At 37.0% G+C, this 24,994-nt stretch overlaps 2 protein-coding genes across 5 annotated transcripts in view; one reads left to right on the forward strand and one right to left on the reverse strand.

Moving 5' to 3' along the window:
• Positions 1 to 18,640, reverse strand: part of LOC126369646 (probable GH family 25 lysozyme 3) — a 222,776-nt gene extending 204,136 nt beyond the window's left edge. The window contains exon 1 of the mRNA XM_050014188.1: positions 18,488 to 18,640. The gene's annotated coding sequence lies outside the window, so the exon portion shown is untranslated. The remainder of the gene's footprint in view (positions 1 to 18,487) is intronic.
• Positions 1 to 24,994, forward strand: part of LOC126369717 (uncharacterized) — a 259,915-nt gene that overhangs the window by 167,661 nt on the left and 67,260 nt on the right. The window lies entirely within an intron of this gene.

Raw genomic sequence — 24,994 nt, forward strand, 5'->3', positions numbered from 1 at the left:
TTTGCATACTAATGGAATAATACTACTAGGAAGTTGTTTTAGTGATAACAATTTCAGACTTCAGATTTTGAGTTAAGGTATGATTTTAGTATGGTTGTAAAATTTTGATCTTTTATCAGTTATATGATAAGTTATATCTTATAACTCATTCGCTTCGGTAGCTTTACTACAGAATGGAACGTTTTAATACAAAGATTTTGCTATGCGACCCTAACATTCTTTTTTTTAAAAACGTACATCATAATCATCTATGTTACAGATCGCTACACATTAAAACAGCTATTCAAGCGAAAAAAAAAACAACACAACATAACACACCATCACACCTGTATCCCCGAAAGAGAGAAAAATCCAAGTGTACCTATTTAATTCCCCTTACCCAGGGCTGGACAGATTCGGGATTCGGCAGATTCTGAATTCGACAGATTAGTGGATTGTGCAGATTCTTGGATTCGACGGATTAGCTATACGGTAGAAAATGAACAGTTGTGCACAAAATATAATTCGAAATCAATCTATGATGCACATCGAATCTTAAATTGTATGCGAATATAAAAATTTAGTTTGAGTACCCTACTCTGCAAAAAATACTGGATGGATTCAAATCTAGATGAACAGTTTGCAATAAGAATCATCGCGCTATGAACATATTCATGGAAACAATATAAACATAATGTTTATGGATACCATATATTAAAGGCAATAAAACCAATATAGTACGGAACTGTTATATTGAAGTGAGTCATTTTAGTTCCAAAAACTGGTCGTTGTGGATCATTGCACCAGTCCAGACACTACACAGACATCCTCAGTCAGTGGTTCTCTGAAGCTAAGTTTGGATTTACGAAAACACACCGTTTTGTGAAGGTTGAAATTAGACGTGTTGATATTGACCTATACGAGTATAAAGTGGTAAATGTAGTAAATATTATGCATAAGAACATAACTCTATGTTTGTATTTCTTTGCTAGGCTAGTCAGTAAAGTAAAATATTAATTGCTTGTGCCTTTGTATTTTATCTTTGACTTTGTTTTTTTGTTACCTCTTCTCTTTAATAAAGCGATCTTATTAGTCGCACTTTTTGACCGGTTTATTTCTCAAGTTGTAAACCTTTTTAATCTTATTACGGGTTGATTGTATTATTTTTGTTTATTTCATTGAGCGTCGTAGAAGAGTTTCGAATATTAGTATTTGAACTCCACATTGAGAATTTTCCGTGGAAAATACTGAGTTTGTTTTTAGTTTGTTCTCATTTGATAACAACATTTTTATATTGACTATTTTTATTTGAGCAAATAAACAAGAACAAGGTGGTTTTAACAAAAGTGTCATTATACCTTTTATTGTTAACACCTGGACTGAGTTAATGTTATTCGTGATAAATAATATCATTTGTGACATTGCTCGGTAGCAACTGAAATTGTCTTTTTAACTTTGGGCTATATGTTCTTGGTAATACAGTGTAAATCCTTTTCCACTTTGTTACTTTTTAAATATTTTAAATTATGACGAAGCTTCTTGCTGATAAAGTTTGTTCTTTGATGAAGCCTGTTATTTTTGTATTGTCAATTTTCTATTTTAAATAAAAATTTTTATAATATACCGGGTGTTAGTGACATCGTAACGAATACTGAAAGGGATGATTCAGACCATGATTCTGAGTTAATATCTAGTGGAATTTTCCGTCGCAAAATTCATGAAATTTTGAGTTTTGTTTTTAATTATTTTCAATTCCATATTGTGCTTTTAGCTGCATAGAACCCAAATTTCAATAAAAAAAACAATAATGACAAATTATCGAAAATTTTCGATGTAATGGAGACAACAGCTGCTCGAACGGGTCAACGGCCACACGCACCGCGCCGCGCGCCCCGCTCCGCACGCCCCGCTCCGCGCGCCCCGCGCCGCACGCCGGCGGCGCGGCGGCGGCGCGGCGGCGCCGCGGCGGCGCGGCCTACAAAGTAGGCACTACGAACCGATCCTATTTCTTTCTCTGTCTATCGTAAATTATAAATTTATTTTATTCTTATTCTTAAATGGACGGATAATCAACAGGCATAAAATTTATGGAATACACGTCAATTTTAAGCAGAAATCTAAAATAACCGACAGAATTAAGTTACCAGCCAGATACCTTTTTGATTCGACCGGGTTATTCATTCATTTACTCATAGGAATCAGGGCCATTATCTACCTAAAACAGTTGAAACAGTAAATAATTGTATTCTTTGTTGTCATTAGAATAACTAACAACCAACTAACACAACCACCACAGATTAGGTAATTAGTTACCTACTATGTCAACCATCCACCAACTTAGTATGTAAGTACCTACGCAAAACCTCGCTACACAAAAATCGAAAATAAAGAAATCTTTTAGATCAATACCCATTATTGTTACAAAGCAAGACCTATCGGTACTATCGCTAGTATCGATCTAAATGTACTATCACTACTTTCGATAGTTTAGACAATTTTCAAGTTCAACAATTGATAATCTACCTATCGATAGTTCGGCAACTCCGCCGCGTAGGCAATGTCGGCATGTTCAAAGAAAAAAATTGTCCGAGTGGAGTGATCTTATTTTTCTTGTTACATGTTGGTACCGTACCGAGGTACTAAGTACTAAGTTATTCGTAGTTTTAAATCTCATTGTTAAATCATCAGTAAAGAACTAATTAAACCTATCCTGTTCTGTGTACAATATTCATGTAACGGCTACGTGCTTACATAAGTACCTAGTAGACGGGAGCAACGACTTAACGTACCTTCCGAAGCACGGATCATTTTACTTTCGGACAATCAGGTGATCAGCCTGTAACGTCCCAACCAAAGGCCTTATAAACAGATTTTTGTGATATGTCCCCACCGGAATACGAACCCGGACCCTCCGCATCCCATCGCTCAACCACTGGACCACATAGGCCAAGAAGGTTCTAAGACATAATTAAAGGATCCTGGGACGCAAGACCTCCGAGTTAGGGCTTGTTTGATCTGTCTTGATGGATACTCGGACGTGAATAGCCTCACGGATCAAGGGCAACGCGCGCCAATAAAGTAGGCATTACGAACAGATACTAGGTATTTCTTTGAGTTGATAGGTATCAAGTGAAGTTTCCTGTCGCCAAATTCATAAAAATAATAGATTTTTTTCAGTCCCATATTGTGTTTTAAGCTGCATAGAACGCACATTTAAAATAAACAAATAAAAATTACTAATTATTAAATTTTATCAATGTCATCAATAATAATAATAACGTATCTACAACTTCAGCTATGCGCAGGTGAATAGCCGGCGCACGGGTCAAGGGCAACGCTCGCCAATAAAGTAGGCATACGAACAGATACTATTTCTTTCTCTGTCACTTGCACCATAAACATACTTCTCTCTCTCTCTCTAGTCGTCGGCTCGACGCGGCCGCGGCCGGTGCGTCGTCGGCGCCCTTAGTCGGCGCCTTTGATGCTTTGCGCTAACGCCGCCGCGCGCTTCCGCTCAGTCGAATACTAAGCTTGACCCGAATCGCGTGATGTTTTTCGAGGATATTTTTTTCGTGTTTGTGAGTGTTTGTTTCATTCTGTAAATGAGTAGTGTCGACTATGATGATAGATCATAGACCATTTACTGCGCAAAAGTATGGAAGATCGTTGATGTTTATTAAAGAGCAAGGTGTTGTGTTTGTGAGTGCGTGTGATACCTACCTACCGCGGAGGAAACGCGATGTTGCATACCTACGTGACGTGACATGTTCTAGGGTACCTACCTAGGTACTTCATCCGAAGGAATAACAATTAAGGTAAGGCAAGAGTAGGGTTTTTATTGTTAATAAGTTAGGAACGTTTTAATAACTGGTAGGTAGGTACCGTGCGTGAAAAATCGTGGCAGTAGGTGTTCTACTTCAACAAACAACATTTTTAAACGTTGAACCACTACTAAGCATCTAAATACAAGAGAATGAAAACTCCTACCTAGATATCAACATCGTATCTCACACGCGTAACGTAGCCGCGCGTAAGTTTAGCGTCTGTGTGGCGCGTTGTTCGACTTACATTGCGGCACAGTAAAAATTGAAAATCTTAATTAAACATTTGCGACAAGAAAAACACCCACCATCGTTTTTAGTACAATAAAATAGGCGTTCCATTTTTTTTTTCGTTACGATGTCACTAACACCCTGTATCTTTAAAGTATACTTTGTCTACGCTCTTTGATTAATCGACTCAAAAACGTGACTCCTGAAATGCGGCCAATCCTTACTTTCTGCATAATTACTCTTAGAATCAAAATTGCACTTTACCCCCATGGTATTTCGGGATAAACTCGTTGGTTTGCTCGTTACCCGGTGGAAAAACAATAACAGATCCACATTTACGATACAACGTGTGGCGAGTAGCCAAAACATGGTGAACTTTTGAAGACAGATTTAATCGTCTGCTGGTCTTACTCTGCTTTAAATACTCTTCAAAGAAAGATTTAGTTTCGTTTAATTATACGTCTGCACAGGTTTTACTACTCGGAAGCATCGTTAAAATGTGTTAAACCACATACGTATAGGTGTAACTACCGTACTTTACCTCGCATTAATACAGTTGCGAAGATTTAAGCTTAGTCTAGATTGGTTCGTAGCGTTACGGTTCCCGATTCGAGGTCTAAACCATTGTATTCAATTTTATGAGTTTAAATTCTTGTTTAAATTATAGATAATTAAAGCTATATATAATATAAAATAATATCATGGTGGTCTCCTAAATTGATGCCCGGTTTATTAATTAGTTAATTATGTAGTTAGGGAACTTCTGTTCGCTTGGTAACTATGTAGGTATTAGGTATAGGTATGTAGCGAGTTATAAAAACGAGTTATAAAATATCTGACGTTGGATTTAAATTACTGTAGTTTTGTTTATTTTTCGCACATTGTTATGTTTCATGTTATGTATCGTTGATGTATAATATGTTATTATACTTACTCGTATATTGTGTACATGCAACATACACTTATTAGCATAACTACAATTTCGATAATATAATGGTACTTATTGTTTATTGTGTGTTATGTTAGTGTAACGGTGTAAATACAAAGGTAAATAAATAAACAGAATGAAAAACAAAAATGAATGAGTAACATTCGCAAAGTCATGACACGTGAAGGAAAAGACTTTAAAAGACGTCAGCAAAGTCAAAGTTAAGCGCAAAAACGTCAACAAAACAAAGTTACTCACTTAATTGTAACCACTAAAATTGACACATCATACTTAGGTTGGTCCTTCCAGAATGTTTACACTCGTCAAAGAGAATGCTTTTTCTATTCAGTCCTTTCAAATTCCCGAAAATACTTAGCATCCGGATATTATATTATCCACCAAAGGTTGGTCACCCTACCCAACTGTACAACACATATTTTATGTTAAAACATAAATCAATATCAAATGTGACAGTAGATTAATCTCGTACCTATTTTGAACTCCGCATATTATATACTTACACTTAATAGAATTACGGTTTTCCGTTTTCTACTTTCTTTTTTTTTTGTATTACGTACGGTCACGAGCATTAATATGTATACACTTTGGTACCATGTCACATTAACTTTTTTGATAAATTGAACTGTAAGTCTCACTAAATGTCAAATATGTTAGTGCTACAGAGTCCTAAAGTGGGTACATTATATTGCTCATGACTGTACAATGCAGTACGGAACTGCGTACTGCCATTAGGAACTGCCAGTACCTAACTGCTAGAATTATAGTATGCATGCACGTACATAACTCGGTATAAATTCAGTCGTCTTTCACGTCTCCTTCACCTCTACAAGTCACAACACAAACTTCGTAAATCATAATTAACTTCTCGTTTCAAGACAGTAAATCATTTCAGCACCTGGCGTAGACTAACTCTACATAAGCTGAACTCTACAAACTCGAGCCAAACAAATCAGTGAAGGAAATCAATCTGTCTGTAAGTTTGTTTGTTGAAGCGAGCACGTGCGGTTAGCGGACGAAGGGCTCTTGCACTTTCTAGGTTAACTATGACGTCATTGTCGCCCTACAAACGCTGCCAGCAGTTTATTTCAGTTTTTTTTTTAGAACGCATCCCATGCAACTAATACATCTTCAGGCGAGATTCGAATTTTGAAATAGAAAGCATAGATTTTTTATTTTTAAATTTATATTTGTTTTTGAATACAATAATAGGGCTGTTTTCAGGTCAACGATTATGTCAAAGCCCTAGTAAGATTATTTTTTATAGTCGGTTGATATTTTTTTAGAACGCATCTAGATGCACCAGCGTGATTTGACTTATGATAATTATATGGTGCGTTTATATTTTTGTTTATAGTAAGATTTTGAAACAGAAATACAGATTTTATTTATGTGTTTATTTTAGAGGCGTTTTCAGTAGTTCATTTATTTTATAGTGTTGTAAGATTAAGGGCTGCCGGTGCACTTTCTGGGTTAGTTATGACGTCAGAGCCCTAGCGGAGTTTGGCAATAGACGTGGCTATTTTCGATTGTTTCTTTTTTCAGCGCTTAGGATCCATTTTATGCTCGTAGCAACGTTCTTAAAATACATAAGTTTTGTTTTGTTTAGTTTTGACCGGAGTAAGTTTATGTTGAAATGTTGAAACGCGGTTTTAGCTTTCCCCTCTCGAATCGGTACTGGTGAAGATTTATTTATTGTTTAAATGTAGTTTTCTGTAGTTTCTAGTTACTTAAAATAGAACACGCTTTTTACATTTCCCGTTGCCGTTGTTTCCTTTAGATAATCCGTTGAGGCTATACAATGTTATATTTTAATACATACATACATAAACTCAAGCCTGTTATCCCTAATGGGGTAGACAAAACCACATGTAAATAATTACAACTTGCAGCCACTGTTCATACAAAGTTCTGAGATGGATTGATGAACATTTATAAGTTGAAAGTCTCTCTTGTCACGTAGGTCAGCTGGAAGAAATCTCTTTGTTTAGAGATAAGCTTGCCTGTACTATCTGTTTTCTTTGTATGTTTCTTGTGTCTGTTTTATTGTGTACAAATAAATAAATAAATAAAACATTATGGTAAAAAGAGATCACCCTTTGGCCCTAACAATTGTCATGTTAGAAATGACACAAGAAAGACAGGCAGCAGAATGTGTATTATGTTTTTATGACATTTTTTTATAAGTATAATTGAATATACTGAATGGGTACCTAAATAATAATGCACGTGTTGAAATCAGGTATACTTTTTGGAAGCTGATCTGTTTTGTACAGATTGCCCAATATATCTACAATTCTACATGCTTAAACGTGTAGGTAGTCAAATATATTCTGACTCGTATAACAATCTTTACCAATCGCCCATTGTTACTACGCACTACCATTGAAAGTTATCGAGACATTGATTCTTTAACAGAGGTTAAAGACAATGACATTTCGGTACCTATTCTTGTCTTGCTACCATTACTACTATACATGTCTACTACCTACTACTTATAGTTTTACATACTTACCTATTGAATAGCTAAACGTTGTCAAGCAGGAATGAGTAATTTATTTAAAAGTAGTTGCGCATTTGGGAATTTATACATACTTAACTAATTCCAAACTTAAAGGAATTGAGTTATGTAAATTATATCACAATGATAATTTATTTAAATTAATAATTTATAGTTTAGTTTCGTTGTAATATAACGTGTATTCAACAATTCACGTTTTTAGTGGGTAAGGGAATTTTGTAAAAAATATATTAATTTATACTATTTCCAGGGAAGCTAAAAGATAATTCTAATTTCATGAATGACGTTTGGAAAATCATTAACTCAGAAGAATATGTTCCGAACATTATTATTTAAATATTTAAAATAGGAACTCTCCTTGACAACGCAAACGAAACATTATGGTTCACCGATTGTGAAAGCTACCCTCGGACATTGGTTACTTAAATATAGAACGCGAACGCCCCTTTGACGTCATCACTGACATTTGGGCCTTGGGTGATGTTGCAATCGACTAGCCAGTAGCCATCCAAGTGAGTTATTATTATTACCCTACTAATAATTACCGAAGCATTGATAATTTATGGGGCATAACGTGTGAATGGGCGAATGGACATGATAAAGGGCACTGCATGATGTGACGTAGGGATTTTCTGCCGATACCTGAGTGCTTCATATAAGTTTTGAAGAAGAAACGAACAGCGGCGTTGAAAAAGGCGGAATAAAAAATAAAATAAACATATAACCCTAACTAAAACGTTAGCAAATAGAAGGATAGACACTAAGAAGGAGTTTTTGAAAATCAACCCTTTCCATAAATATCCAATTTTCAAAATCACCGCGTGAAGGTAAACACCGTGAGGAAACACACATACCCGAGAAATACGTTTCGGCTGAATGTGACCTAACCGGTATTGGGCTGGTTTTCCCTACGCGGGTTGGTTTGGTAGAACAGACAGGAAATTGCTTGCTAGATTCCTAGAGAGATGACGAACCCTTTTCATGAATTGCTTTCTGAAATTGATACATGACATTATAAAACAGGTCCTTCATTAACAAATATGTAGCAACTGGAGATAGATGCAAACTTGCCTCCAGTGACATTCACTACTAGGCCGGACAAATAAATACACAAACAAACCATCCAGGATACTAAAGACAGTTCACAAAATGAAACAAAAAAAACTTCAGACGAAAACGTTACAGATGGAAATAAAACGAAAGTGGTAACCCCGATACTGCGCTGACGCAGGTAACTACCGGTTCACATTTAGATCCGCAGCATGCAACTGTTCGTTAGGATGCTATAGTTAAAAGGTTTATGCAATAATATAATACTCTAAGAAGTAATGTATAGGTTACTAAATCGATGGTACTGATTCAGTTTTAGATCATGATGGAACGTAATGTGCAAGCAATAATACAGAAATAAGTACTTATACAGGACGGACACCGTAGACGTGGTAGACCCCGGAAACGATGGCGCGATGATCTCGACGGTTATCGAAAAGACTGGATGGAGCTCGCACAGAACCGGGATACTTGGAAGAATATGGGGGAGGCCTTTGCTCAGCAGTGGGATCATATAGGCTAATAATAATAATAATAATAATAAGTACTTATACGATAACGGTTATATGAATATTTTAGTAAGAGGCTTCCCCCGCTTACCATAGTGGGAAATAGAAATGAGTTTATATATGTGTAAGTATGTATGTAGTTACCTAGCATTGAGATACAAAGACAAGCAATCTATAAAATGATAATACTTAGTGTGTAGGTCCTGTAATTACAATTATTATTTCATTCATATGCGTCGAAAAGCATTTGAAATCTCGTCAGAAATGAGACATACGTACTCAGTTTATCGCTCCCCATTTGTCCGGCCAAGTACATAATGTCATCTTATAATATTTAACCTGATTTTAGATTTCGCGTACATTATTTGCAAAAAAGGCTACTCCCCCAAATTTTTATTTATTTCAGAAATTGGTACGTTATTAATTATCAAATTCTTCACCTCAGTATTCCAACTTTTACTATATATTTGTACAGATATGAAAAGCAAAAGTGTTTCCTGTGCATTTCCTGCTCTTTATGAATCTAGTAAAAACGGTTCTTTGAAAATGGTGTCGGATATAATAAAACTGTCAGGTAATTGAAACTGTCTGTTTCCGCACAAAAAGAAACTTGACGGCCTAAATATTGCAAAAGAACCGTTTTATTGTGCCATTGAACTTCTTTGAGGCGCCTTAGGTGTTCAAACGCAGTACTGTTAGTTCACTAGAACCGGGGTTTGAAGTTATCCCGCATAATTATAATGTAGTTCCACATCTGTGCTATAAAATACTTCTAATGTGCCATGCTGATCATCATTCCTTGGAAAATGTGCGGGACACGGGTTTATCTTAAGATGCACCTAAGCGTCCTTTACACAAACTGTAGGGTGGTTCGCCGTAGAAGAAATACCACCGGTTACAACTCACGGTTTATTTACTTCTTACAATATTATTATAAAGTTCAACAAGTTCGCTAATTATCAAAATGCACAGTTCGCCACTATTAAACACACTCGCCGTAATAAAAACTGTTCGCAAAAGTTCACACAAAAATAATTAGATTGACTCGCTCACTCACTCACTCGAAAGTCCGATAGTGTCACAACACTACGCGGATAGCAGATTCTTCAATCCACTGATATGATTACGCGAGCCTTTTTTACGGAATATCTCACTGTTAAATCACAAACTTCACTATGCAATATTTCACGGTTCACTGACACTGTAGAATTTACGGAATTTACTTTACGGAAAAATCACCACTATATACTGCACAATAATAACACGGTAGGTACTTACGAACGCGACGGAAAATAAACGGACAGAAACTCACTTTGAAACCGGGCACTGAACTATATCACACACTATTTCACTGTAATACTGCACTGGAACTCACTCACTATTCGTACTGCTTCGATTCTGCTTTGATCTGTTTCTTCTTCGGAAGAGAACTGAACTGAACTGTGTCGCCGGCGGGGCCGCTCGCCCTTATATATGCGCCGGTAATATGTACTCGTAATTTCTAGGTCTCTCTAGAATCATCGATATACTCGTCGTCGTCCGTAGAATTTTCTAGTTGCCAACCCTGACTGCTCCTGCCCTCTATTGTCGAGTAGCAGAATTAAGGAGTGAGCGAGAGGGAGATATAAATGAGCAGAGCAGACATATATTTGACAGATGACAGCAATCTTTGGCTTCTCGATAACAGATGACGCTACTGAATTATTCATAGATATTTCCAAACAGATTCGTAATGGTGGCGGTGTTCCTTATTTTTGTCCTGTGAATGGTGCCCGTTTATCTGTCATCTGTCATTCTATAATTGTCAATTTTGACGTTTAACATATGTTTTTCGGCGTTTCATATTCAATGTTTGTTTACGATTTTTTCTATATGATTTTATTACTGTTGCTGCTGTAATACTTTCGGTTGTCGCGTACATACTCCCGCCGTGCGGCGGCGGACGCGGCGCCGCATAAACTCCGGTGAAGCGACAACCGATACTTCTTCGTTGGTTGCTGTAGGGCGTATCGCTATCTCTGTCCGTCTTTTCTGTATGCCACCTGTAGTCTGTATATTTGCAGCACGCACTTTGCCATCTGTTTCTAAAATCATTTCGGTATTTCGACGTAACGACCGATCTACTGTAATTCGAATGTTCAATGCTGTCCCTTGACCATAGGGCTCCCGCCGGTGTAGAAGCTGCTGAATCTCGATGAATCTTCAAACGTACTATATTGCGGTGAGGGTATTTTCTCGGAATCGGTGCGGTATACGATGTACCCTCCCGCCGGTTTTCACGCCTCGGCATGCGTGACATGTCGCGGTATTCTTCTTTCCTCATTTTCATTTCTGCCTTCTTGGAGGCTACTGTTTCAACCCGGTTTCTCATTTCTTTCCTATAACTGTTCTTCAAAGCTGTATCTTTATTTCCATTTTTCTTTCTGTACTGTTTGATGCGCTTCTTGGCCTGTTCGAAGTCATTTGTTAGCGACGGATTATTCTTTTTCCTCCACGATACTGTTTCTTTCAGTTTGTTGACGGTTTTCTTTCGGTATACACGTTCTTTCATTTCTGTGCGTGGCATTTTCGGCATAACTGTCGGTGTCTGTCTTCTAACTTCATTATTCTGTTTTTCTACGGATCGGTAACTGTTGACTCGATGTGTCGGTCTTCTATTCTTTACACCATGCAAGACCCAACCCAGCGGAGTTCTGGATGCAGCAGGCTGGTCGGTGTCTCCTCTACGAACTTCATCGGCGATAAGGAGTTGCCAATTATCTTGGCCGATCAAAACTGTCGGTTTTGCTGCCCCGTACTTTAACTTATCTCGGATACCTCGAAGGTGTTCGCAAAGCTGTATGTCTTCTTCACTTACTGTCTGTGGCGCCAGATGAAGTCGCTGTATGGTACGAGCCTTGACCTCGTACTCCTGTTCTTGCCCTTGTAGCCCGATGGTGACGCGTCTCGATGCGGTGTTCATTACTCTTGTTCCGGCTATGGCCTCTAGTCGCAGTGAATCTACGGGTCCTTCGGCTCCAATCTTCTTAGCTATTTCAGCATCGATCAATGTTACTGTTGACCCGTCGTCTAGAAGCGCGAAGGTGTCTATATAACCTTTAAAGCCGGACACTCGGACTGGCAGGATCTTCAGTAAGGTGTTCGATATCGGCGATGCTGTAGAAGTAACTATTTCCTGTTTCGACTTTTTGTCTTCATCGGCGGTCTCTTCTGTAGTCTTCTTATTGTAGTGAAGTAACGGATGATGTGTACGAGGACAGTTATCTACTCCACATCGGAGTGTTCTGCACGTATGTGCTACTGTACTAAGTTGGAGGCAACGGAAGCATAAACGGTGTTCTTTAGCCAAGCTCCATCGTGTGTCGCTGTTTCCTTGTTTGAAACTGTAGCAGTCTGGAGTCTTGTGATTATCTTTCTTACAAATTAGGCAACTTGGCTGTCGGTGTTCTCTCCTCATTTCTCTGTGCTGTGTGCTGTTTGTCACGAAGGTACGGTGTGGCTGATGTCTGTGGCCTCCAAATGCTTCTCTATCTTCGATTACTTCTGGCGGTGCAAACTTACCGCAGCGTTCGGCTTCACGATTTATGAACCTGTTAAACTTGACCAAATCTGGTTCTTCATCGGACTGTTCGGTAACGAAGTCGAACCACCTGTACCGGAGCACTGGAGTCAGTTTCTCCACTAGTGACTTAACTATTTCGGGGTTGTACAGGTAGTGGATGCGTTTCAGCACCTGAAGAGTTGCCACGCTGTTCTGGACTTTGCTGGCGAACTGGCATATATCTTTCGGAGCATCGGTAGTTCGCTGAAGGTTTCGTAGGCGATCCAATTCGGAGAGCGCAATCGAATCTGGTCGGCCAAATCTGGTTTCTAGTGTCTTCAAAATCTCTTCGGGTTTCGCGTTCGCTATCAATAAGCAATTCACTGCTTCACGAGCTTTCCCCTTCAGCGATCGTCGGAGGCGCGCAGTATTTTCTATGTCGGTGAAGTAACCCGCTGTTTCGGTATATGCGGCACTGTAGGCGAGCCACTCTTGATGCGCACCATTGAAAAACGGTAGCTCTCCGATGTACTTCGGTACTGTTGCTGGGTGCCCGGAACGTGCGGCCAGTGCAATGGCTGCAGCGAGTTCACTTATGTTTATATTATTTTCTTCTGTCTTCGGTATCTTCTCTTCGGGCGGCGAATATGCGGCTGACGGTTCATTGACCTTTTTCTCGATGTATTCGGCACGTTGGCTGTTGGGGACATCATGGGGCGCGGCGGATTCTCGGAGTTTTGTCGGTGCCATCACCGGTGCGGAAGAGGTCGCGATGCCCAATGCGGCTGAACGGAGAGTCGGTAGTACGTCTGTCGGTGCCTCCATGTTCATTTTATTTTTCTCGACGCCTATGACTGTCGGTTGTAATACGGCGGGTTTCTGTTTCTCGGTGTCCCCTTGAAGTTCCAGCCACTGTTCTACCCTTTGATGGGTTTCTATTTCTTCCATCTGCGAATCGAGCTCTTCATTTTCCGATTCTTCGGCTTCAATTGCGCGGAGGCGTGCAATGGCCATCTCATATTTAGCGCGAGCCACTTCTTCCCAGGCTTGTGCAAGTCTTTGTGATTTGCCAGATTTTCTCGATGACGGCGGTTTTCGGACGCTGTTAGACTTGACGGCGGGCTCGGCTGACGGTAGCTGTAGTAAGCTTTCAGTAGGTACCTGCATTTCTTCTACTTTCACTTCCGTGGGTTCAGTCGGTACATTAACATCAGGTACCTGTCGGCGAGTGACTTCTGATTGCGATCTGGTAACCGGCATCTTCCAGATTCTTCCTTACGACGATCCGGCTCGAAGGACCACTATGTGCGGGACACGGGTTTATCTTAAGATGCACCTAAGCGTCCTTTACACAAACTGTAGGGTGGTTCGCCGTAGAAGAAATACCACCGGTTACAACTCACGGTTTATTTACTTCTTACAATATTATTATAAAGTTCAACAAGTTCGCTAATTATCAAAATGCACAGTTCGCCACTATTAAACACACTCGCCGTAATAAAAACTGTTCGCAAAAGTTCACACAAAAATAATTAGATTGACTCGCTCACTCACTCACTCGAAAGTCCGATAGTGTCACAACACTACGCGGATAGCAGATTCTTCAATCCACTGATATGATTACGCGAGCCTTTTTTACGGAATATCTCACTGTTAAATCACAAACTTCACTATGCAATATTTCACGGTTCACTGACACTGTAGAATTTACGGAATTTACTTTACGGAAAAATCACCACTATATACTGCACAATAATAACACGGTAGGTACTTACGAACGCGACGGAAAATAAACGGACAGAAACTCACTTTGAAACCGGGCACTGAACTATATCACACACTATTTCACTGTAATACTGCACTGGAACTCACTCACTATTCGTACTGCTTCGATTCTGCTTTGATCTGTTTCTTCTTCGGAAGAGAACTGAACTGAACTGTGTCGCCGGCGGGGCCGCTCGCCCTTATATATGCGCCGGTAATATGTACTCGTAATTTCTAGGTCTCTCTAGAATCATCGATATACTCGTCGTCGTCCGTAGAATTTTCTAGTTGCCAACCCTGACTGCTCCTGCCCTCTATTGTCGAGTAGCAGAATTAAGGAGTGAGCGAGAGGGAGATATAAATGAGCAGAGCAGACATATATTTGACAGATGACAGCAATCTTTGGCTTCTCGATAACAGATGACGCTACTGAATTATTCATAGATATTTCCAAACAGATTCGTAATGGTGGCGGTGTTCCTTATTTTTGTCCTGTGAATGGTGCCCGTTTATCTGTCATCTGTCATTCTATAATTGTCAATTTTGACGTTTAACATATGTTTTTCGGCGTTTCATATTCAATGTTTGTTTACGATTTTTTCTATATGATTTTATTACTGTTGCTGCTGTAATACTTTCGGTTGTCGCGTACAGAAAATGACTAAGATATCACAAATAATTGTAAGGTACGATAGGTTACCAAATTGTCACTTTACTTTTTGTCACTTCTTATCTTAGGACGCAAATATCAAGAATGGTTGCAGGTTATCTTCTATCGAACCGTGGCCACGGTTTTTCTTGGATTCCGGTGTAACTTAGTATGTATGTCTGCACAGTCAGTTCTTCGTTTTATCACCCTCGAGCTTTATACACAACTTTAACATCCTTTTGCACTGCATATTTTAACTTGTTTATTCATTTAGTACGAATGTAAATTAACTTTACTGCGTTCAATATTCAAAATTGGGAACACGAAGTAATACTGCCAATGAACAGAGAGTTGGGTTAACAAACTCATTATCGGTACCGAGAATCGATGTGAGTAATCGAGTTCATTCGATTCTCGATTTGCAATTTGAATTTACTACGTTATCATAAATTCATTGAAATGCTTCTTATTTTGCATTATGTTCATGTTATCCGTGATTTTCAAATTTCATTTTATTTAGTAGTTTTTCGTATCTTGTGTGAGTGACACTGGGCGGGACGGTTTAATTATAGGTATTTCATCGATATTTACCGAAATACAGTCGTAATATAATGTAAAGTAATTCATCGAAAAGGAAATTGAAATACATATTCCAGTTTCCTTTTCGATAAACTTGCCTTTTTGAATTCACCGATAGTCAAATTGTTAGTATAGCACCAGAAAACAAAATCCAATATTAGCGTTATATACACATATGTTATTGTCCATTGTAAACATTCGATTCATTGTGTCTACTTATAAGAAGAAAGACAGATAGAGTGCTGTAAATATCTCGACGGGTTTTGTCTATCACAACAATATCGGCACACTATATATTTTTAAAATATACAGCTTACGTACAAATGTTTCTTGCAGAAATTAAGACTTAACCAAAAACTGACTCTGTAGTATCAAGAATACGTAAATCAAAAGTGTCAGTGATTGTAAACATTTGGTTGTAAATAAACCAAATGCCGACGCGCAGTCTGAAGAGTTAAATGGAGACTCATAAATATAACCACATCCACTCATGGGTTCCCGGTAGATTGAAATTTTCCTCCCTGCTCTATGTAGTTGGAAAATACCGTTTGTTGCGCATATCAGACAGGTATAATTTATTTATCATGAACGTAATGAGTAAGCCAGCAATGCTATGGAAAAAATAGTACGTATTGCGTATCTGGAATATTTTGATTATTTCCCTTTGCTACGTCCATTCTGATAGTCCAAAATGATGTTAAAGACATGATAACTTCAGTTGGATTTTATGATATGTCTGGTAATAATGCATTCCTTTTCTTTATTTCCAGTAACTAAACAGATTATAATATAAAGACGTAACAAATATTTTCATCAATTTTGAACAGCATTAACTTAAATATAATTTATTATTTTACATATAATTTATTCATGAGACTGAAAACACTATTCAGTTGACGTTATTTTTATATTTATTATACCGAGTAGGTGTAAACAGCATGAAGATCTTAAGAACTGTCTACGTTTTGCTGTAATTTATTTAACTTTAGTATAAGTCTGTAAATATGTTGGTACTTATTATTTCTTCTTTTTATTATATTACCCTAGTCCATTTCGCTCTCGCATCGGTTTTTACAACCATTTTAAAAACTGTTACAAGAACGCTGCCTAATCCTTCATCGACGAATGTCACAGACGTAATTATAAATAATAGGTACATTACGTGTATCATAATTACATTCTCCAAGGTTTAGCCAATTAGTGAATCGTCTACCTAAAACCTTAATGTCTAATGTAAAACAAAATTCTGAAAATTATACAAAGAACGACATTCTCATGTTAAACACGTTAAAGTTCTTTGATCTCTGTAAAGACCTAATTTGAACAATTTGTGACCTGTTTATTTTTAAAAGATTACATGAATAAACTTTTTGAAACGATCATTTAATTTTGTTATCTTGTTAGCAGAAAAGAACAACAAAAGTAGAACAAGACAACAAATTCTATTACGTGTTAAATTATAAGAGGTATTTGTTCTACAAAATAATAAGGAGAATTGGGTTGAGCACACATTGAGTACGATATATAGGTTCTGGAAGCTTTTATAGATTATGGACTAGATGGTCTCCATATTCTAGTTCATCATGTGTGTTTTAGGATTTGCAGAAAATCAAGTGTGGTTCATGGTAATTCAAGGTGACTTGTGGCTCTGGTCACGGTGCTGGAGTTGACGGGTATAAGTTGCGCCAATCTGTTCTGGCAAAAAATTTGGGTTCTAGTTACGAGTGAATAAACGCAAAGGACAATTAAATCTTCGTAGGAATTTCACCTTCTAGTTTTAAATAGAGCTAAGAGTTTATAAATTCTATTTGCATCTGAATAACGTGTCTAAACGCCCATGACACTTTTAATATTACATAAATTATAAAGCATTTCACAAAATTCTACTCAAAGATGAACATCGCAATATTATTTTATTTTTTACCCGGTTAGATTGATATGAGTTTACTTCCGTCTTACTATCATCAAATACCATGTATCTATCTAGACATTCGTCTTGTTCGTCCTCACCACGTCATACAACCCAATTTTATTTCCAAGAAATACTTACTTCAGGGTAGAAATCGCCATCTACTAACGTGACTTTAACAGACATAGTAAAAACTACACTAACGAAATCACAAGCAATTGATGCAGACGTTATAATTTACGCCGACATAAATTTATTACTTTTTGATTTCATTAGACGGTATTTTTACGAGTGATATACGAGACCTCACACGATATCCTTCGCCAGACTGTCTGTGGAACTAACTCGAAAATAAAGTTTGACGTTATCAGAACCACTGAAAGGTGGGACATTATTCCCTGTCCTACTTACCAACCTCACATTTGAAAGAGACAAATATGTATCTGATGTCAAGCATTTATTGCCTAACGTTTCGAGCGTTTAAAGTATTCTAGAACTTTCGATTATACTAGACTCTTATGTTTTGTTTGAAAACTATAGATAATCTTTGAAGTGCTCTTTATTAAACTATTTGTCAATCATTAGCTTCTATCTATGAGTTGGTCGATTGCAAATAGCTGACGTTATTTATAAGCAGTCAATCACTCAAATAAGTATTTTGATTTCACTGTATTTAAGACACTTGAATAAATCATAACATAATCTATGTCTACTACAATTACATTGTACATTGTTATTATGATATCCGTGTTCAATAAATCAATTTATGTTGGTACTACAACTTGTAATAACGTGAATGTATTTAAAATCATAACAAGACATGGTCCAAAATGGACGAGATTTTTTGTTGTAATGAGATATATTAAAGTCACAACCGGTATTTGCTGTAAAATTTTTAGACGTAAGTATTTATTCATATTCTATTATCGTGGTATTACTTTCCACGAATAACCCTATTTACATTTTTAATATATCTTTCATGACGTACCAGTTGTTTATAACCGTCTGATAATAATTATAACATAATAATAGGTCAATTCACTAGGCAACCAAGTTCAAGTCCACTCCTATCTTTTTTTACTCTTCTTATAATTCACTGCACATTACTATAGCAACATAGTATACATCAATGACTGCACACACCAACAACTTTATACTGAGTGACCTTTCTAAAACAATTGGCAATTAATTTGTATCTATCAGCTGATCGCTTGCTGTCGCGTTATTATTTTCTGCCAGTACAGTAGGTGTTTCCCAGTTTGTTTTTATATGGAAATATAATATAAACAGCCTTTAAAAGTCCGGAGGGGATTTGAAGCGTACTACACCACTAAGATTGCAGGTCGTTTGAGGTGGTTTTATAACGGCTAGTAGTCGAGACCAACGGCTTAGCGTGCCTTCCAAAGTATGAAATAATCTTACTTTTTTGGACAACCAGGTGATTGGACCTGCAATGTCCTTTCTAAACTTAGGTCAGTCTCACAAAATGGACAAACACAGTTGACAATGTCCTTTCGAGACTCTTACCGGATTACAAATTTTGAGTCCTCTTAGTGCTCTTACCACTAGACCATGGAGAGTGTTTCGTAATTTAACTAATGTATTCTCAATATAATTGGCCTGTGTCCAATTAATAAAGGGTTTCATAATATTAAATAAATCTACGTCGTATTGCAGTCCTTCAGATTACTCATAAAATACTTGCTAGATACAATATCTCTTGCACATCACATACGATTGCAGTTGTTGCAAAATCTATATTTGTCCATGATTGAATAGGAAGTAAGATATTATAGTGAAACAAACTGTATAATGTCGTAAACATTTGTCATTGTGACAATTGTAGCGTGCTTACAATAATTACATTGTACATTTTTCCCACTGCCACGTGTTTTCCCACCAATGTCGTAGTATATATAAATGTACGTTTACCTTTTTATTATCTGGTCATTGCATGCTTTCATTGTCTTAAGATTTCACACCCTATGATCTTAGACTTCAGTTTTAATTGGCGATAGTACAAAGTTTTGTTATATGCATGCCGTTCACTTTAACACTGTTTAAGTATTACCTACCCGCAGTGGAGCAGCGTGGTGGAGTATGCTCCATACCCCCTCCGGTTGATTGAGAGGAGGCCTGTGCCCAGCAGTGGGCCGTATATAGGCAGTTTATGTTAAGTATTACCTAAAGAAAGATATAATTGTTAATCGATGCAATAAACGTCGTAGTCTTTGCTTCAAGAATATCTTCTATCTCAGTATTTTATAGTTTCGAATAGAACTCTGATCCCCTTAATCTTACACTCTTTGATCACTCTGGTCCGAATATGTCGTTTTCAATGTAGTAGAATAGCTTCGCAAATTTTTAATTTATTGTACTTTACGACCCGTTTATGTCGTACATTTAAAAACCGATATTTCCCGTCACATCTAAGAAACGTGCTATATTAATCTACATCTTATTCCATTTTTAAAATCTATTCGGTTCCAAGAATTATCTGTCAAATCGTGCCAGTTTATTTGACGGACATTTTATGTAAAAATTGGTGAAAAAGTTGTATAATTTTTTATACATACATACATAAACAGCCTATATACGTCCCACTGCTGGGCACAGGCCTCCCCTCAATCAACCGGAGGGGATATGGAGCATACTCCACCACGCTGCTCCAATGCGGGTTGGTGGAGAGTATTTTTTTATACAACTTTTTAATAGTTAGGTACCAATAGACCTACCAAATTTTTGTGACTGAGACATTATTATGTAGGCTAGACATTTTCTTCCTCTTGCTTTGTCCACTTTTATGACTGTATGTCTGGACATTGTCATCTCTATGTTCTATGACTAAAAATCATTTTCAGATTTTCTTTTTGTCCTTTCCTTTATCAAGTGTTATATTTGTCCATAAAACCTTGTTTATCGTATTTATCTTTCAGTTTAACTTTTATAATTAAGTAAAATATCATGGAGATCCTTGGGGGAGGCCTATGCCCAGCAGTGGGCATCATACGGCTGATGATGATGATATTTACGATTGTTTAGACTCCAGAATCATTTCAGTTTGACATGATATTTTTATTAAGATATTATATTGAGTGATGAATATTATCAACACTGCCACGTGTTTTCCCACCAATGTCGTAGTATATATAAATGTACGTTTACCTTTTTATTATCTGGTCACTGCATGCTTTCATTGTCTTAAGATTTCACACCCTATGATCTTAGACTTCAGTTTTAATTGGCGATAGTACAAAGTTTTGTTATATGCATGCCGTTCACTTTAACACTGTTTAAGTATTACCTACCCGCAGTGGAGCAGCGTGGTGGAGTATGCTCCATACCCCCTCCGGTTGATTGAGAGGAGGCCTGTGCCCAGCAGTGGGCCGTATATAGGCAGTTTATGTTAAGTATTACCTAAAGAAAGATATAATTGTTAATCGATGCAATAAACGTCGTAGTCTTTGCTTCAAGAATATCTTCTATCTCAGTATTTTATAGTTTCGAATAGAACTCTGATCCCCTTAATCTTACACTCTTTGATCACTCTGGTCCGAATATGTCGTTTTCAATGTAGTAGAATAGCTTCGCAAATTTTTAATTTATTGTACTTTACGACCCGTTTATGTCGTACATTTAAAAACCGATATTTCCCGTCACATCTAAGAAACGTGCTATATTAATCTACATCTTATTCCATTTTTAAAATCTATTCGGTTCCAAGAATTATCTGTCAAATCGTGCCAGTTTATTTGACGGACATTTTATGTAAAAATTGGTGAAAAAGTTGTATAATTTTTTATACATACATACATAAACAGCCTATATACGTCCACAGGCCTCCCCTCAATCAACCGGAGGGGATATGGAGCATACTCCACCACGCTGCTCCAATGCGGGTTGGTGGAGAGTATTTTTTTATACAACTTTTTAATAGTTAGGTACCAATAGACCTACCAAATTTTTGTGACTGAGACATTATTATGTAGGCTAGACATTTTCTTCCTCTTGCTTTGTCCACTTTTATGACTGTATGTCTGGACATTGTCATCTCTATGTTCTATGACTAAAAATCATTTTCAGATTTTCTTTTTGTCCTTTCCTTTATCAAGTGTTATATTTGTCCATAAAACCTTGTTTATCGTATTTATCTTTCAGTTTAACTTTTATAATTAAGTAAAATATCATGGAGATCCTTGGGGGAGGCCTATGCCCAGCAGTGGGCATCATATGGCTGATGATGATGATATTTACGATTGTTTAGACTCCAGAATCATTTCAGTTTGACATGATATTTTTATTAAGATATTATATTGAGTGATGAATATTATCATTCGCCTGATAATAGGATGGTAACATGACATAACAAGTGCGCTTGGAGACAGGTGTATTTTTTATAAAGAGCCCGGTTTCATATATCACGAGGTAGGTGGCAAAAACATTATAACTGATAATAATGGAGTACATTACCATTTAATACACGACCTAAGTGCTCAAATGGATGCTCTTGGAATATAAAGAGTCACATTGCATTTATTATAGAGGTGAAAGTAGAGAAGTGAAGTACGCGAGTGTTAAATGCTTCGTATAATCTTACTGTCCCTAAGGGGATACTATATGAAGACATAGAAGTATGTTTAGTTTCTATAGCGCAAAAAAGCCTTGGAAGAGAGAGAGAAATAAATAGATCTCAGAGAAATCTACACGTCTTCCTAATAATGGAACTAAATACTGTCTTTTTTAAACTTGTTTAAGTATAATATAATAGACAGGTTCCCATCCGTATCTTTTGACATCAGCTGTTCAATACAGGGTTTTGATATTACCATATAAACATCGTGTCATCTTACTAGTTTAAAACCGTTTACAAATCATCATCAGTTCAGAGCTTCTACAGTCTTCGATAGTTTATTCAATATGCCGATTTTAACCTTGGAGTATGTTGAAGTTTCATTTGTCCAAACATGTCATTGAATGTGAGAGACAATGATTGTAATATAATTTCACCAGACGGTCCAGACGACAACGTATCGTGTGTTCAACTGGTGATAAAGGAGTAACGTTGCTAAGTCAGAAAATTATATTACCGCTACACTGTATTATGGTTCGTTCGATATTTGCTGATAGAATGGGCCGTTGATTAAATTTCTAATGTTATTCGTTCAATGTTCCCGCTTGTTGGGAGGGACAGATCCACAAGATTCTTACCTAATACAACGTGAAGGTTTGATGTGTTGGACCCTAGACATGTCCATGTAGATAAATAACTTATTATTGGAGAGGATAATCATCCCACAGTTGAATAAACCCGCGCGTTCAAAACCACCTGAACACATTTTACGTTTTATTTTTGCTCCAAATTCAGCAGAGAAGTCTATTGATTCTGGTGTATGAGAAAAATATGATAAAGGTCGTAACGGGCATCTCGCTTTAGAACAAAGGTCTGTCTTTTTGTAGAATTCCAACAACAGTATCACGAAAAAAAAGGTCAGAGTATTATAGTTATGCACTTTTTCATGAGCGTTATCTATCATTTCATCCTCAAACATTATACCTACTTAAATCGAACAAACCTTCTCTGTTTGGAAGAATGTTTCTTTCATTCTCTCTCGTTTGAAATCCTATTATCGAGGGTACGTGCAAATTCGTTAACAGTTCTGTCTTGTTCGTGCATAATCATGTTAGTGCGAGGTTACCTGCCTTAGCAACGGTCCCCGTGTCCCATATCCATACATACATATCACACATACACACATTCATACATACACATCTAGGTATAAATACACATTTTATCCGTGCGTCTGTAGATATAACTCAATGGCCATAGCAACAGCGATAATAATGCTACAAATTGTGTAAGTCGGTAACTGTATTTATAAAAAAAACTTGGCAAAATGTTCACGTGTGCGATAAAGGAATTTCATTCATTTACAAAGGGATTTAGTGTGGGCAGATATTGGTTTTTTGCTATGTTTAGAATTATGAATGGCCCCGACTGGAAGTATATAGTCTAATGAAATCATAATTTATGTATGTCTCTCAGTTCACCGTTTACTCAAGTTTCATAATTAGAATAGGCGAAACACGTGTTTCGATGATTTAATTAAATATGGGTGCCGCTTCTGATGATTTCATTATGTGATTAAGTTTTGAAAACTCGGACATTGACTTAGCCATCTGCGATTTTGGTTTACTACTCTTACATTATAAGGATATACTTTATTGCAAATACAGAACTCAATTTCAACAAATAGACACAACATACGGATTCAGTACAACTGGGCAGACTTATCACTCCAGAGCAATCCTAATCAGTATATTTCCTTCTTAAAACGATGGCAGATCAGAAGGAATTAAATATATATGTAAGGTCTTCTGTAGTCTTAGCGTCTTAGCTTAGAAAGTGTTTGCTGATCTGTGCGAGGTGTATCGCAAATTATGATTAGTCCGTTGTTCATTGCACCAAAAAAAAAGATTACTTATAACAGCGAATAATTGCTAAATAACTCCAGCAATTATAGTATTAGGCGGTTGGTAACCTTAGTACTTCAGAGCCTGTTAAAGATGAAGAAGTGTGTAAAGTTGTAATATTTATGAGAGAAGTTATTATGCAATACGACGTGTTGGCTTCTTTCTTCTTGGCATGCTACGTACGGACTCTGTACCTAATACTTAAATAAAATAAATGACAAAAGGAATATCTTTATAAATACTAGTTGCAGATCTTTAATTCAACACTCTATTATTTTAATAAGCACTTTTTCTCGTTCTTTAATAGCGGTAATTAAGGCAATTACTATGACACTGCGTGTACTTATGTAAACCTAGGTATTGCTAGTTGCCCTAAGGCGTATCTGTTGAGAGATATCTGTCGTGTATTTGTCTAAGATGTCAGGCGTATAGTAAAATGCTTTGAAACCCTGTCTGATACAGATCATTATAGGTAGTTGTAGTATGATCTCAAGCATTAATACACTTTGGTACCATGTCTCATTAAATTTTTCGACAAATTGAACTGTAAACCTTACTAAATGTAAAATATATTATGTATGCGACATTGTTCTAACGTGTGGGTACGTAATATTGCTTATATCATGAAATAAGTACAGCTACGTGTGGAAAAACTTGTGGGAGTGAGTATAATGTAGGTATGCTTTTGTTTTTAGAATAAAATCTAATCCAGTATGGATAGAACGGGGATAAGGAATTCATGACTTCATGAAGTCATGAATGTTCATGACTTCTTTTCATCGAATGTCTCGTTTTTATCGCGTTATTTTTTTTTCGATATATAATAATATGTGAAAAAACGTGTTCTTCTACGCATGAAGATGTTGCATAACAGAACCTTCTAATAATTCGAGCAGTGTATTAATACTTTACAAGGTCACTATTGTTTCTATTCGTAGCTAGACTTAATTAGGTTTCATAAGACTAAAACCAGAAGCCAAACCAGAACTAGAATGAACCGATAGCAATCTTCGTTGTATTTTAG

The sequence above is a fragment of the Pectinophora gossypiella genome, chromosome 9, assembly GCF_024362695.1.
Source record: "Pectinophora gossypiella chromosome 9, ilPecGoss1.1, whole genome shotgun sequence".
NCBI classification, from domain to species: domain Eukaryota; kingdom Metazoa; phylum Arthropoda; class Insecta; order Lepidoptera; family Gelechiidae; genus Pectinophora; species Pectinophora gossypiella.